Source organism: Brienomyrus brachyistius, chromosome 12 (assembly GCF_023856365.1).
Source record: "Brienomyrus brachyistius isolate T26 chromosome 12, BBRACH_0.4, whole genome shotgun sequence".
NCBI classification, from domain to species: Eukaryota; Metazoa; Chordata; class Actinopteri; order Osteoglossiformes; family Mormyridae; genus Brienomyrus; species Brienomyrus brachyistius.
In genome coordinates, this window is record NC_064544.1 from 10,670,857 (window position 1) to 10,685,460 (window position 14,604).

The window sequence follows — 14,604 nt, forward strand, 5'->3', positions numbered from 1 at the left end:
AGTGTTGCACCACAAGGTCCCATCTGTGTTACTTCTCAAAATAAGTCAAATTCTTGCCCTAAGGGACAGGACTGGTTCATATGTACGATGCATCAACATATCCTAAGACAAAATGTTAATGACAAGAGAATAGTGCACACAGCAGCCTATCGCATCACAAAATGGAATGCAATTCCATCTAATCGTATGGTAGTCTTTTAAGAACAACCTATACCGAACAGACAGCAAGGTCGATTCAGTCAGCAGAGCATACCACACTCATACTACTGTTTTGGAAGAGATAAGCTCTCTCTCACTTTGGTGTCGGTGAAGAAAGCCACTGCTCAGCAACCACAACATCCTTAAAAAATTTATTGTTGACAAACAAGGTTCCATCTTTAGGTGGAATGCGCCAGCTACACAGGAAATACCGCGAACTTACTTCACCACTTGAAGCATTGTCATCCAGTAAAATATTCAGGATGCAAGTGCTTGCAGTCCCAAACACCTGCAATTAGGGTTTCCCCTTTCAATCTGAAGAAATACGGTACAAACATATTGTGTTGGTTAAAAACTATTCATTATGGGACAGGTGACTGCGATGTCAAACCTGTTCTCTGGAATGAACAGCGATGCAGTGAGAGAAAGAAAAAACACATCAGCAAAGCTCTGCTAGTGTTGGCTCTTGCTAGTGTTTCTCCCTACAACAATAAATGGTTATTTTTGTATGATTCATTAAAATTAGATTTCAGTGTACAATTCATTCCATTTCTCTCCTTTTTCATGTTTCATGTTTAAGGGCAATTCTAAGGGATGTTTAAGCAAAGAATAGGCCTAGAAGTAAAGAAACAATTACTTGAATCATATCATGATAATCACTGATATCAACTGATATGGGGGAAAAATATATAGTGATTAACTATTTTGCGATATGCCCCCCCCCCCCACTGAGAGAGAACCCATCTTGTCTGCAGAAAAAAAATGATTTCTGTACATCTGGACTGTTGCAGGTTGTTTTGGGATATCACCAATGCAAGACGTTAGAGATTTCTACTGAGTATGTGTTGCTTTGAAATGCACACTTAGACCAAAGTCACCTTGAGTCTGTACCACATTATGACGGCATAATGTCTGGGGCCGTCAGCTGTACCACATAATATAACTAGTGTTCTTAAAAAGATCCTCATTCTCCTGGCTGGTCCTGCAGTTATCTTCACGAGCTTTGTTCCAGTGTGACCATGTTTGTGAGGACATCCAGAGCAGTGTGACCATGTTTGTGAGGACATCCAGAGCAGTGTGACCATGTTTGTGAGGACATCCAGAGCAGTGTGACCATGTTTGTGAGGACATCCAGAGCAGTGTGACCATGTTTGTGAGGACATCCAGAGCAGTGTGACCATGTTTGTGAGGACATCCAGAGCAGTATGACCATGTTTGTGAGGACATCCAGAGCAGTGTGACCATGTTGGTGAGGTCATCCAGAGCAGTGTGACCATGTTTGTGAGGACATCCAGAGCAGTGTGACCATGTTTGTGAGGACATCCAGAGCAGTGTGACCATGTTTGTGAGGACCTCCAGAGCAGTGTGACCATGTTCGTGAGGACATCCAGAGCAGTGTGACCACAGTCCAGCAGGATGGTCCCTGTGTCAACTGAGCACGTGTTAGAACGTGTTGCTGCCTGGCTGTGAATAATATATTCAGCAAACACACGTAAACTGTCACGCATACAGTCCGCCGACTCATATTTTTTATTTATTCCTGTGTCCCATTTTCTTTCTAAATTCTCATCTTTCACTTGGACAGGTCACAGAGCCCAGCTCTGGGAGGCGGTCATTTTGTACTTGGCGAAACACTATATTAACCTTATTCCCGAGTCTCCTGCTAATCCTGTGGCTATAGCAGCTGCTCTTTGGGCTTTCCAGGTTCATATATTCCCATCTCTGTCAGCGTTTGCCACTTCCTAGTGGAATTCCAGGAATGGAATTGGGAAACCCTGGCCTAAACCATTGTCCGTCTGCACATCTTGGAAAGCAGGACGCGATATATTGGGCATTTCTACCTTCACGTGAAAACGTTGATGTGGAAAGGTCAAGGTCAACTAAGACATAGACTGGAAAAAGATATAATGGTGTTATTAAATGGAATGATTTTAAAATACCGGGCAGAAAGGATTCGCGCACGTTGTCGTGTCCGTTTGTAGATCTGTGAGACCCGAGTGCCCCCCCCCCACCATTGTCTCATCGAGGGCACGGCGGAGTGTGACTCAAATGCCTATGCATCAGCTCTGTGCTGTGCAAGGGGGGGTCTGATATGTATGCTGCCTGTCTTCTACTAGGCTTCAGCAGTCAGTGAAAGAGTCCCCCCCCGCTTGACTTTGCTTTCTGCCAGATTCTCCCACCTTCCCCTTGCGTATGTATCCCACCTGCAGGCAGACGAGGCGGGCTGTCAGGGCAGCGCTGTCTGCTGGGTCAGTCCCACGCTGTTTTCGCATCGGTGCTGCCGCCAAGCCGTCCTCTGTAGCCAAGTCTGATGGGCGCCACCCCGTACCGAGGAGTCCTGGGGAGTCTCGCAGGGGGACCTTTGATTCGCAGACGGCTCTGTAGTCCGCCCCGCGTCTGGTCCCTCTAAAGAGCTTCTTCAGGTATCAGAGACGTGTTGGGGATGTGGTTACGCTCGCAGTAATGCGGCGCCCCCCTGTGTCTCTGCCGAAGAATGACAGTGGCGAGGACCCTCTGTGGTGTTGCCAGAGAGGTTGGATCTCTGGGAAATTCTGCCAAGCACCTCACGATGAGGGCATCAAAGAAGGCAGCTCCACAGCCTCCTCACTTTCTCTTCAGATTTGAGAAGAACCTTCCGCAGGGTTTAGGACAGTTGCGAGCCACGAAATAGACAGTCACAATGTAAGTAAATAAGGCTCCCAGCCCGCCGTCTTTGCCTGGCTTTCTCTCGAGGTCTTACATCCACCTACATCTGCTCAAATGATTCGGCTCTTCTGCTCGGGTCTTGACTGTGATGATGAGGTAAATATTTGATTCCTGGGCCTTTCGGCAATATTTTTACTTGACTGTCAAGGCTGGTTGTAAGTTTTATAGAAGATCCCTGTGTTTTTTTTTTTTTTGTTGTTTTCGCCACAGTGAAACTGTATCACAGAATTTTTAATGCACAAGGAGTTTTCTTCCTGTAAGTTTTAAGTCAAAAGCAGTCCCTCAGATGGAGATATATATATACATATATATATAAAATGAAGCTGGAAGACATGCAAGATGTATTGAGCGTGTTAAGGGAATATCTAAAAATGATCAAGGGTTAGAGCCTGCAGTTGGAATTTTTTTCTCATTTCTTCCTTTTTATCGCATCAGAATTCAGCACCTTGGGAGTCTAGCCCCTGTTCCTAACTACTGTTCCTCTGAATCAAAGGCTGAGGCTCGTACCGTTGATGTTTCCCTGTTACTGTGGTATACCCCACATATGTCTCTCCTGATGTCCCACCGTCTTCGTTTCAGGGTTTCCAAAGGGTGTGCGTGCGTGGGTACAGGCCGCACTGGTGAACGCTGACTGCTGCCTCCTCAATCCCAAAGCAACAGTGTGAGATTTCTGCATGTACTGGGAGGCCAGTCATGGAATTCTAGCTTGGCAAAACATGGCAGGCAACAGAACGGACAGCCCTCTGTTCATTTCTAACAGCTGAAAGATCTTCACTGATCTCAACTGCGATTGGAAGGGCTGTTTAAGTACCACAATGACTCTTAAACTGTCGGTGTCATGTCAGTGCTACATCATGAATAACTCTTGTTGTGTCTGACAGAAGACTCGGCGTGTCTAGTTTTCTCTGGCGGGGTCTGCTGTGAGGGACAGGCATCATGAATCAACCAGCACGGCACCTCAGTCTTGCAGGAGAAATGTTTCAGTCAGAAGACGCCACCAAACGGAACCCTGGGGAAAGTTCTGGCAAATAGTCGTTGCAGTCAGTCAGCATGAAAGAATATCAGTCGTTGCCCAGAAGACCCATGGTGCTTTGAACAAATCGCTGAGGTATCCTTTCCTTAAAACTTTGTTGTCATTGTGTACTTGCATCTCACACAGGAACAGGTTTGCCATAATGGCTTTGAGCAGTAATGTCAGAGTGTCCTGTTAGTAACAGTGTCCTGTTGGCAGATGGAGCAACTGGGTTTAAAACCCCTCCCCCCTCCCCTTTGTCACTTTGCTTCTTTGCTAACAATTCTATTTTAGCCCCGGTCACGTTGCTTGTTAGGAAATAATGGGATTTGTGAACAGATGGTATCAAACATGGCCCATCGTGTTGGACAGAGGCACCTTTGCAGGGGATCACGGACAGGATAAGCAAGGTCACCTGTTTCCTAGCTGGGACTGAGCAGGGCTGGCCACCAAACGGAAGTGCGACTCCTGAGGTCACCCTGCTCTGTTTTATGCAAATGGCACCTGACTCCTGCGACGGGATTGGCCAGCGTGTCACTTCAGATGGACGCCGTGTCCTGATAGTCGAGGGCTTGGTGCTGTCCTCAGGTGCTTCACTAGAGGGCAGCTGTTGCGCCCCTGAGATGAGAACGTGGGTGTTTCAAATACTGCGATGTGTTGGTCCGGTAATCCGGTAATGTGAAGTTAGTACGGGTTAGACGCGTTCTGGAAAAATGCCGCGAGCTTATCTCGACTTTCACATCACGTTTTTGTTCATCATGATTAAGAAGTGTGTAGACAGCGCTAAGGAGAGCGAGAGATGGTGTCTGTGTGATGGAGAGATGTGGTGGAAGAGAAGAGGGATGTTGGGTAATGTGGCTGCGAGGTCACATCAAGATTGGGCCCTTCCTGTCTCACTATTGTATCCTTCATTGCTGTTATCATTGTAAATATCGTTGTACCCTCATCAAAAACCTACAGACCTATAAACCTGTTTATAGAGCTGAATGTTTTACTGGAGGAGCTGAAGATAAGGGCCTCTTAGGAAGGACAGCAGGGTTACACTCCTTCACCTGGATGTTTTAGTACATTAACTTGCGACTATTACGCACATGTATTCTCATTTCCACCTTTAGGGTCTTTTAAGGGTCAAATGACATGACAACACCGGTCCTGAATAAAGATGTATACTGACAAAACAAAGGTACTAACCTGCAACAAAACACAAAATATATCCAATGAACAGTATTGTCTTAACAAGGGGTGTTCTTTGGTCATGTAATCTACAACCTCCATTGTCTTTATCTATTGAAATACTTTTAGTAAAAATTACTTACTTACTGATAATGTAGGCAGACAAAAGCATTTTAAATTGACAAGAAAGAAAAGTCTTTAATGTAGGTCGCATATCTCTAAAATATAATAGTGACGCAAAGGCTCGCTGTATTGGCCAGCAGGTGGCAGCATATACCCAATAATAACTTTCCACGCGTCAAAGTGCCTGCACTACAAGCGGCACACAACGCTGAACGTTTGCTGTAGTTCACGGCAATATTCCTGTTTCGCTTCTCTCACTTCTGATGGCTCGTTAACTGCTTACTGTGGTGAAAGCACTGGTGAGACAGTTGTCCAGCACTTAGAGTAAAATAATCACATGTAAGCCATTAGAAAGCAAGCTCCTGAAGCCTCAACTAGTTTGGGTTTTAATGGGCAGAGACTTGACTGATGTATCTGATAGTGTGAGTATGTGTATGCTGTGTGGGTAAATATGCAGGGAGAGAGCATTCTGGGAACTGAGTCATAGTGGAGTGTTGGGGGTTCACAGATCTCTTAGACCTGGGGAAGCATATCAGCCTCGTTACCCAGCTGTGGTTAAAGCAACCAAGAACTTCTGTTATGCAGTGTTATATTCCTTGTGTGCTACAGGGGGCGCTGTTTCACTTTTTATCTTTGCCTCTCAGCTAGATGAAGCCACTTGTCTGTTGCACATTGGCATTGCCGAGCCCCAGCCCCTAGCTGCCGTGCTGAGGTTAGAGCCCATCCTGATCCGGGCTTTTCTGCTGCCGGTGCCGTCCGTCTCATAAATAAACGAGCAGGAGAGGCTGGGCAAGGCGGACCTGTGCTCTGCTCCAGCCGTTGGAAACTAGAGCTCATGTGGACCTGTGCGTTCCCTGCTACACCTTGGTTTTCATCGGCATGTGAGGCTGGCGGTGTGGAGGGGGGGTGGGGGTTTGGGAGACGCCGCACGCTCACAGTGAGTGTGGGATTATGGCCTCTCTCTGCATCAGTGTACCTGCATTTCCAACTGAATGGCATTAATCACATTGAGAGGAACCGCGAATGCACCCTCTAACCCTCCCTACCATCCGATTAGGGAGCAGGTCGATCCCATTCGGGGCTTGGGGGGGGGGGGGGGTCATTATCCTGGCATTATCCTGTGTGCTTAACCATCACTGAGGCACACGTGAGGCACATGGAGATCTGAGAAACCTCGCAATTTTGCAGAGATACTTATTAAAGATACATGCTACTTATGAAGTCGATGGACATAGTAATAGCAATAGTATTTGCAGGTGTTAAACATCTGATAAAATTTCAGAGGTCATGCTTTGGTCATGTAGGGTGACAGAAAGAGTCAGGATTTAATGGCAACCAGTGTCTCTATAAGTGAAGGTCCTGCCTGAGAATCTCTGGTACTGCATTAGTATCTGGGGTATTATTGACAAATGGACACTGATCACCACCAGCAAGATGCTGCCTCTACTGTCTTTTGTCCTTTTTTTTTGGACATGCCTTCTGATTATTCTAGAATTATCTAGATTATTCTAGAATCATCCGTCCCCTGATCAGCGGTGAATACAGCAAATGTATCCTTTGTGTGAGCTGTCTGTCTGTGCATTTTCTATAGGAGCTAATTTTGTTACGGGTGTTTTGTACCTCAGCCAGTGCTGAGTGGCAAGGGGTATAATTTTAATTTTGCACACACACACACACACACACACACACACACACACACACACACACACACACACAGCAGCCTTCCAGAATCACCACCAATTCCCTTGGACAGTATGCCTATGGATTTCTGGAGGCAGTTAAAGCAGGCATGCATTCATGGATGGACTGTGCAGGTCTGTGGAGGTGTGTTTGACGTCTGTTTTGCAGCTGCATTCATGTCTCAGGCAGTCAGTGTGCTTCTAGCTACAGGATATCAGAGCAATGGTTAGATTTCTGGTGTTTGAAACCTGGATTGAATACGACGAAGACCAGACACAGCTAATTGTTTTTTAGTTAAAAACAGTGCATGTAAGTTTGCACGCAAAGAGGAAACTAGTAAGATTTAGTTCCATCCATCCATCCATCCATCCATCCATTTATTTTCACTTTTTCTATTCAGGGTGACAGGAGGCCAAAGCCAACCTATCACGGGCAGAAAGATTTTATTGTAAAATACCTTTTATTTTCCCTTAAAGAATGTATCATTTTGAATTTAAGTAGCACTTCAGAACACCTCTACAACTTGGAGCAGGAAAAGCAATTGTGTGCAGTGTTTGATGTGCAGTGTTTGATGTGTAGTAATAATGATTTAACAGCAGCATTAATTTTAGGGAGTGATCAAGAAGGTGTGTTAAGAACACATTTATCACCACTGGATCCCCACTGGATGACTGTGAGCCTCGTGTCTGATGGTCAGGGAGCACATGCCCCTCTGCTGTCCCCCCCCCCCCCCCCCCCCCGAGTCCCAGGGACTCAGCACGGCATGAGGATAAACTTACGGGCGCTGCTGCCGTCCTGAAAGTAAAATGCAAATGAGCACATTAGTATTCATTAGGTGAGGAGGAGTCTCAGTGAGTTGTTACATTTGCAGATTGCTCCATTTTTCACGACTGTGGCCTGGCTCCACAAACAAACGGTGTTCTTTATAATGGGGCGCCCCATCTTATTTGCAAGAGGGTGGGGGGGGGGGAGTGGGTAGCAGTTGTGATCTGATATTATTTGCATTTCATCCCTTTGAAAGTAGCCCGGGTTTCTCATCCTGTTATGAATTAATATCTAGTGAGGAAAACTCTGCCGGTTGTGTTGAGGAGGGTGCAGATCCTAACCTGTTTTCCATGAAGGATGAATGTCTGTGATTTCCCCTCTTTTGCTACAGTAAACACCACTGGGCCCAGGGGGTAGAGTCTCTAATGTGAGTGTGATGACTGTGCGTGTAATGACATTTAATCGTCACACTGCTAATTGTTTCTTTTAATGGGGAAATATTATGACATTAGTTTTGGTTAAGTGAGAGTACGTAAATAGCCACTTTTCCCTGGGGGCGCCAGTGAGTATGTGCTGGTGTGCGTGCGTGAGTGCGTGTGTGTCTGTGGGTGCGTGAGTGCGTGTGTGTCTGTGGGTGCATGAGTGTGTGTGTGCATGAGTGCATGTGTGAGTGTGAATGTGCTTTCTTGATTCTGTGTGTTTTTCGGGTCCCTCGGGCCTCAGGCTTCAGACCCTGCATGAGGAGCGCCTCACTGCCTATGTATGTGCAGGATGTAACCTGACGACAGTTACAGGTGTGATATGGATCTGTCGGGATTGCCTGTTAAATCCTGTGGCACGCATGAAGGACAGAGGATTTGCACTGGCTCTCCTGCTAAGCCCCGTTCAGCCCCTTTGGTAGAGATGCTGTTTGTTTGCCTGTTTTCTGCTGTTGTATTGCGGGAGATTTAATCTGCATGCAGCTGCTGGTGCCATGGCGCCGCCCCGTTTCGAATGGCGGCTTCAGATCGCGGCCGATTTAGCGGCCTGCTGGCTAAGGCTTCATTTATCACGAGCCCCTTCCTTGGCGTCATCCGGGGAGATAGCGGATGGGTCGATGATGGATCTGAACAAAACAGCGGGCGTCCACATCATGCTCCGCGCAGGGGGGCACTCATGCTGGCGGGAGAGTGCTGCTCTGCTGGCGGGGGTGACCCTGGGGGCGGTCGGGAGCGAGGACACCTTGGCCCCTCCCCTTGCAGCAATCCAGGAGCAAGGGAGGGGGTGGAGCCCCAGCCTGTGAGAGGGACTTGTTCAGATTGGTGTTGCTGGGGATGCAGGTCCTGCTCATATTTCGATCCAGGACTGAACAAATAGCAGCTGAGGTATTGCGCTGGTGCGGTCTAAACGGAACCTGAATGTGCAGCAAAGAAGGTGATGTGTTGGTACAGTCCAAAAAAACCTGAATGTATAGTAGAGAAGGTGATGTGTTGGTACAGTCCAAAAAAACCTGAATGTATAGTAGAGAAGGTGATGTGTTGGTACAGTCCAAAAAAACCTGAATGTATAGTAGAGAAAGTGATGTGTTGGTACAGTCCAAAAAAACCTGAATGTATAGTAGAGAAGGTGATGTGTTGGTACAGTCCAAAAACACCTGAATGTATAGTAGAGAAGGTGATGTGTTGGTACAGTCCAAAAAAACCTGAATGTATAGTAGAGAAGGTGATGTGTTGGTACAGTCCAAACAGAACCTGAACTAATAGCAGAGTAGGAATCTCATTGGTAAGGTCCAGACAGAATCTGAATGAATTGCAAGAAATTGCAAATTGATTCTGATTTAGTTTTTTTTTTTTGCAAGTGTGACCAGCCGACACCGATTTTGCCATTTGAGATTTTTTTCTAGGAACTATAATTGACAGCAAATACCAACAAAATCAGCTTTTCTTCAATGCAAATTAAGCTTTACAATTTCCCCCAAACTGCATTCAGTTACAGAATCTTCTCACTTAACCGAGTCTCAAAATAAAACGCTCTGTGACTGGACATATGTACCAATAACAATTATCTGGAAATAACACCCAACTTTATCTGACATATTTTACTTTACCAAACAAGAGCAGGTGCAACAGATTTAAATAACAAAAACAAATCTGTTACTTACATCATTTTCCAGTATGTTTAAAATTCACCAGATAACACGACATTGACCTTTTTCTCTGTTTTTACTCATCTTAAAAAAGTCCATAGGTTAAAGACCTCTAAGTAAAACTGTTTACTATACTCTTCCAAATAGTAATAGGTGCAGGGTAATATTATTAATACCAACATCGCATGTTATGCACATGCAATTCTTACATCGCTAGTAATTTAGATTAATATCAGGCTTTTTCATACCTTCATACTGTACGGATATCATAACGCGTTTTTACTCTGTCATAGGAAAAAAACCTTAGCTAGCTTTGCAATTTTAGTGATTCTTCCTTTTCAAGATTATCTAGTTTATGTCTAATAATCAGTTCAAAGTTTACCTCCGATGTTTCAGTACGTTTTCGCATCAAATTCCTGATACTTTCTTGCAGGAAATTTTGAAATCAGGGTTAATGCGCATTAGAGCAAAGAAAGTGAGTCAACGGTCTGTGAAACTTGCCAAGCTTGCTGGCCAGCCCATCGCAGGGCACACTCACACATGCACACCTATGGGCAATTTAGCAACTCCAATTAGCCTCAGCATGTCTTTGGACTGTAGGGGGAAACCGGAGTACCTGGAGGAAACCCCACGACAACATGGGGAGAACATGCAAACTCCACACACATGTGACACAGGCGGAGAGTCGAACTCAGGTCCCAGAGGTGTGAGGCAACAGTGCTAACCACTGCACCACCATGAAGACAACATGTAACGCAAAATAAAAAAAGAGAAAAATACGTATATTGCCCAAGAATCACGTGAGAAAATCGCAATCTAGTTTCTAAGTGAAAAAAATAGTGATTCATATTTTACCCAGAATTGTTCAGCCCTACTCCTCTTTTTATGTTTCCGTTGTAGATGTAACTAGACAGAAATATGTGACATTAAACAATAATTAATACTTCTGATTGATCCCCTGGGGGGAATTCTCTTTATGCCTCCCCCGACTTGCTCTCTGTAGGAGACAGTAAGCTGGTTGTGAAGGGCAGCCAGCCATAGCCGCTTCCAGGGAGCTGGGGGTTAAGGGGTTCGCTCAAGGATCCATAGATGTGCAGAGGTCTGGCCCGAATCAGCGACCGTCTGATTACAGACGTAGAGGCTTAGCCCACAGAGCCACATGCTGCCCCAAAAACGTCCCCCTTAGGTACTGCTGGGATTCAAACCCAGGATCTCCTGTTTACTAAACAGGCACTTTAACCAACTAAGCCACAGCACCTCCTCTCAAATCTGTCTGAGCCTCTGGGTGAAGCACAATCGTGATCATGGACTCTCTGCCAAGCAAGTTACCAAATAATAAGAAGTCAAGAAGCCAAGGGTACTAACTGCAGGGCCACATGTACAAGATCACTGTGTTTTTTATATCTCCTGCACTGCATACTGCTTTCAGTCAGAAGATTAGATATAAGATCATGTAGCTCTTCATGTCCCCACATACTTATACCCATCGCTACATTTATGATGTAATATTGGTGGGCGAGGCCTGTTTGCAGGTAACCTACTTCGGCTACTTGAGCATCCCAGGGGGTTTTCGGGTCCCTAAAAATAAGCCAGATAGCCGCGTGTCCCATATAGCATGTCTGTGTGTAAGCAGGACCTTGAATCGCTCACAGATCATAGGCTGGATCCTGAGCGCGTGCAGCGCGGGGACCTACGCTAACTAGTTAGGCTAAAATAATTTGTCAAGCAGCTTGATAATAACATTTACACAGAGAGATGATAATTCAAGCTAAATAGGGAATGTCTGATGTAATTAGTGGCTGGGGGTTACTCCAGGACAGGCCCCAGTTCATGGAGTCAAAGCTTGCGTGAGGATGTACCAGGCTTTGCAAATGGTGCCAGACCCAACTGAAGGACTGCACCTCGGTGGCTGATGAACGCATGACTTGACGCACCACTCTAGAAGATGGGGAGGGAAGAGAGCTACCGGTACTCACATAAATATACACAATGCGGGGGTTAGATACAGGCCACAGTCAATGTATTGGGTGTCGATAAAAATGGCTGAAAACCTGCTGAGAGCAACAACAATGTATCTCGGAACATTTATGATGAGAAAAGGAACAAATGCTGAGCTTCCTGCATAACTTCCAACTCTTACTCATTACTTGGTAACATTTACCTTGAGGGGGCACAAATAATATAGTACTATACTATTACTTATGTATTAATTAACCACAAACTAAGTCTTAGTTACATGATGATTTCATGATGATGCTAATTCATCATTAATGAATCGCGACACGTTTTATCTCAAGCAGTTACTATATTTGTTACTATATCTGTTCACCTTTGTGAATTAGTGAAGGAACAGCTGAGGGAAGAAGTGATGAATAACACAAGTGAAATACTGACCATAAAGTATTATAAACACAACTACAGTTATTAAAAGGCATGACACATTATAGCTATGTTTATTATGCATTAAGAGTGGTCTTTAAATACCTTCATAATGCAGTACAAAGCATCCGTAATTCTTATATTGACCATTATAATGCATTATGAAGGCATATATACTGCATTATAGGTGAGAGTTTCATAGAGCATTCATAATGCATAATAAATGTGTTACGCCTTTTTATACACAGTTATAGCCGTGCTTATAACGCTTTACAAATACATCAAAATGCATTATGAAGGTATGTATAATGCATTTATATAACTGCCTTAAGTAGTGTTACCAAAACTACTAAGGAGCTACTGAAGGAAGAAGTCATGAGAAAGATAAGTGATAAGTAAATACTGATCTCACGTTTGTTCATCATTAATTAATTATTAATAAATTTTGATTTGATCTCAAGTCGTTAGAGCACCGTGTAACTGAAACCATCCATCCATTTTCCAAACTGCTTATCCTACTGGGTCATGGGGGGTCCAGAGCCTATCCTGGAAGCAATGGGCACGAGGCAGGGAACAACCCTGGATGGGGGGCCAGCCCATCACAGGGCACACTCACACATGCATGCCTACGGGCAAGTTAGTAACTCCAATTAGCCTGGGAGAACATGCAAACTCCACACACATGTGACCCAGGCGGAGACTCAAACCCGGGTCCCAGAGGTGTGAGGCAACAGTGCCAACCACTGCACCACCATGCCGCCCCTTATTTGATTAGTCTCTGACCAAATAAAATTATACTGCCGACATTATCGGATTTTTTTTATCGCGCTAATTTTCAGGGTTTCCTTCGGCCTGGTTCAGCTACAGAGAAAGAGCTCATTCTTACCGAATCTGTAACAGAATTTCTGAGTACATTCCAGTAACTTTTTTTTCCTTTTCCTGTAGCTAAATGTGGTTTAAATTAGTTATATGTCTCATACCCGGAAGAGAGGGTCTGAAATCATGTCAGGAAACTTTGGAAACTGTTTCTTTTGGACATACTGACAGACGAGTGAAAGTCCTTTACACCTGTGAGGCAAAGGTGCATCCGAACATCATGGTGAGACCTCCGAGAAGCTGGCCGTTCCAGAACCCGGTCCAGTTTTATCTTATTCTTAGCCATGTCTCAGTCTCACTGCAAGAGCCCGGAGAGTTTAGGCTCTAAATAATGGGAAGGATAACAAATAAAATCAATCAAAGGAAATACATGTATTTATATTGAATGTGGGTACTTCGGGCTTAGCATGGCCAACTTGGTGCACTCGCCTCACACCGGTAGGGTTCAGGGTGTAACTCCTGCCCCTGCTTTGTACTGTATAATTACACTATCTGCAGGTTCTGCTTGAGATGTTTCAGTTTCCACCCACGGTCCAGAAAGACACAGCTATGACCAGGCATCTCTAAATTGCCCATGGAGTTTGATTGCCTGCTTATTCTGGAATGGCTTCTGGGCCGCCCGGAATAGACACCCACCCCATTGCTTGTTTGCTGTTAAAATAACTTCAATTTATTATTCTTCAGTCTTTGGATGTCTGTCTGGGGAATATATTTTGGGTTCCTGGCATGAATATTTCTGCTTCTTTTTTGATTAGAATATAAGTTTAGGATGGATACTAAAAAGAACAAGTGGATGATTTTCAGAACCGGGACAGCTGAGTGTATTGCCAAGCGCTGTTTGTTAGCAGATTTGTTATTTAAATGTGTTTTTGGCTGATAGCTCTCATGCATTTAAAAGTACGCGGGCCGTGAATCGCGAATTCATTTGAGGGGCAGATGAGTAAGAGCTGCTTCTGTTGACTCATTCCTCTTTGAGGCTCAAGACGGCCCTTCTGGAGAGAGCCAGGGCTGTGGATGGGACATGGCGAGCTGAGAGGGAGAAAACAAAGAATCAGGAGTGTATGAAATGGCCCAAATTAGCGGAACACAGATACACTCCCCCAGCTCTTCATGCTTCTCTCCCTTTCAATTCCTCAGCATCTGAGCTGAAGTGCAGCGATTTCATTCCCCCAGAGCCAGGGAAACATACCACTTGGGCTTCCCGCAGAGACCGGAAGGAGTTTAACCTCCTTTGCGGTCCTGCTGGCTTGCGCCCGCTGTCCTCATTTCTGTCGATCGTGCGTCCCAGGAATTTCAGCTTAGCGGCTACCTGGAGCTGAGAGGAGGCGGCCCGTAAAGGGTGCCTTTTCATGGGTACTCCTTCTGGCTTGTCAGTTATAAACCAGGACAGCCTGTGTTTCTGCGGCTTTGATTGTGGGTTCGAATTTGGCCGCAGCCCTAAGGTGTGATACATGTCTTCCCTCCCTCTCTCTCTCTCTTTGAGTTTGAGGTTTTCCTGTTTCCTGCCAAACCAATTCAGATGTCTGGAGACATTAACTTGCTTTGCGTGTGTGTGTGTGTTTACTCT

General features: G+C 45.2%; 1 non-coding gene across 1 annotated transcript; it reads right to left on the minus strand.

The window, feature by feature from the left end:
* Nucleotides 1-10,966: 10,966 nt before the first annotated feature.
* Nucleotides 10,967-11,040, minus strand: trnat-agu (transfer RNA threonine (anticodon AGU)). Its single transcript has one exon. It is a non-coding gene; the product is annotated as a tRNA-Thr (tRNA).
* Nucleotides 11,041-14,604: the final 3,564 nt, after the last annotated feature.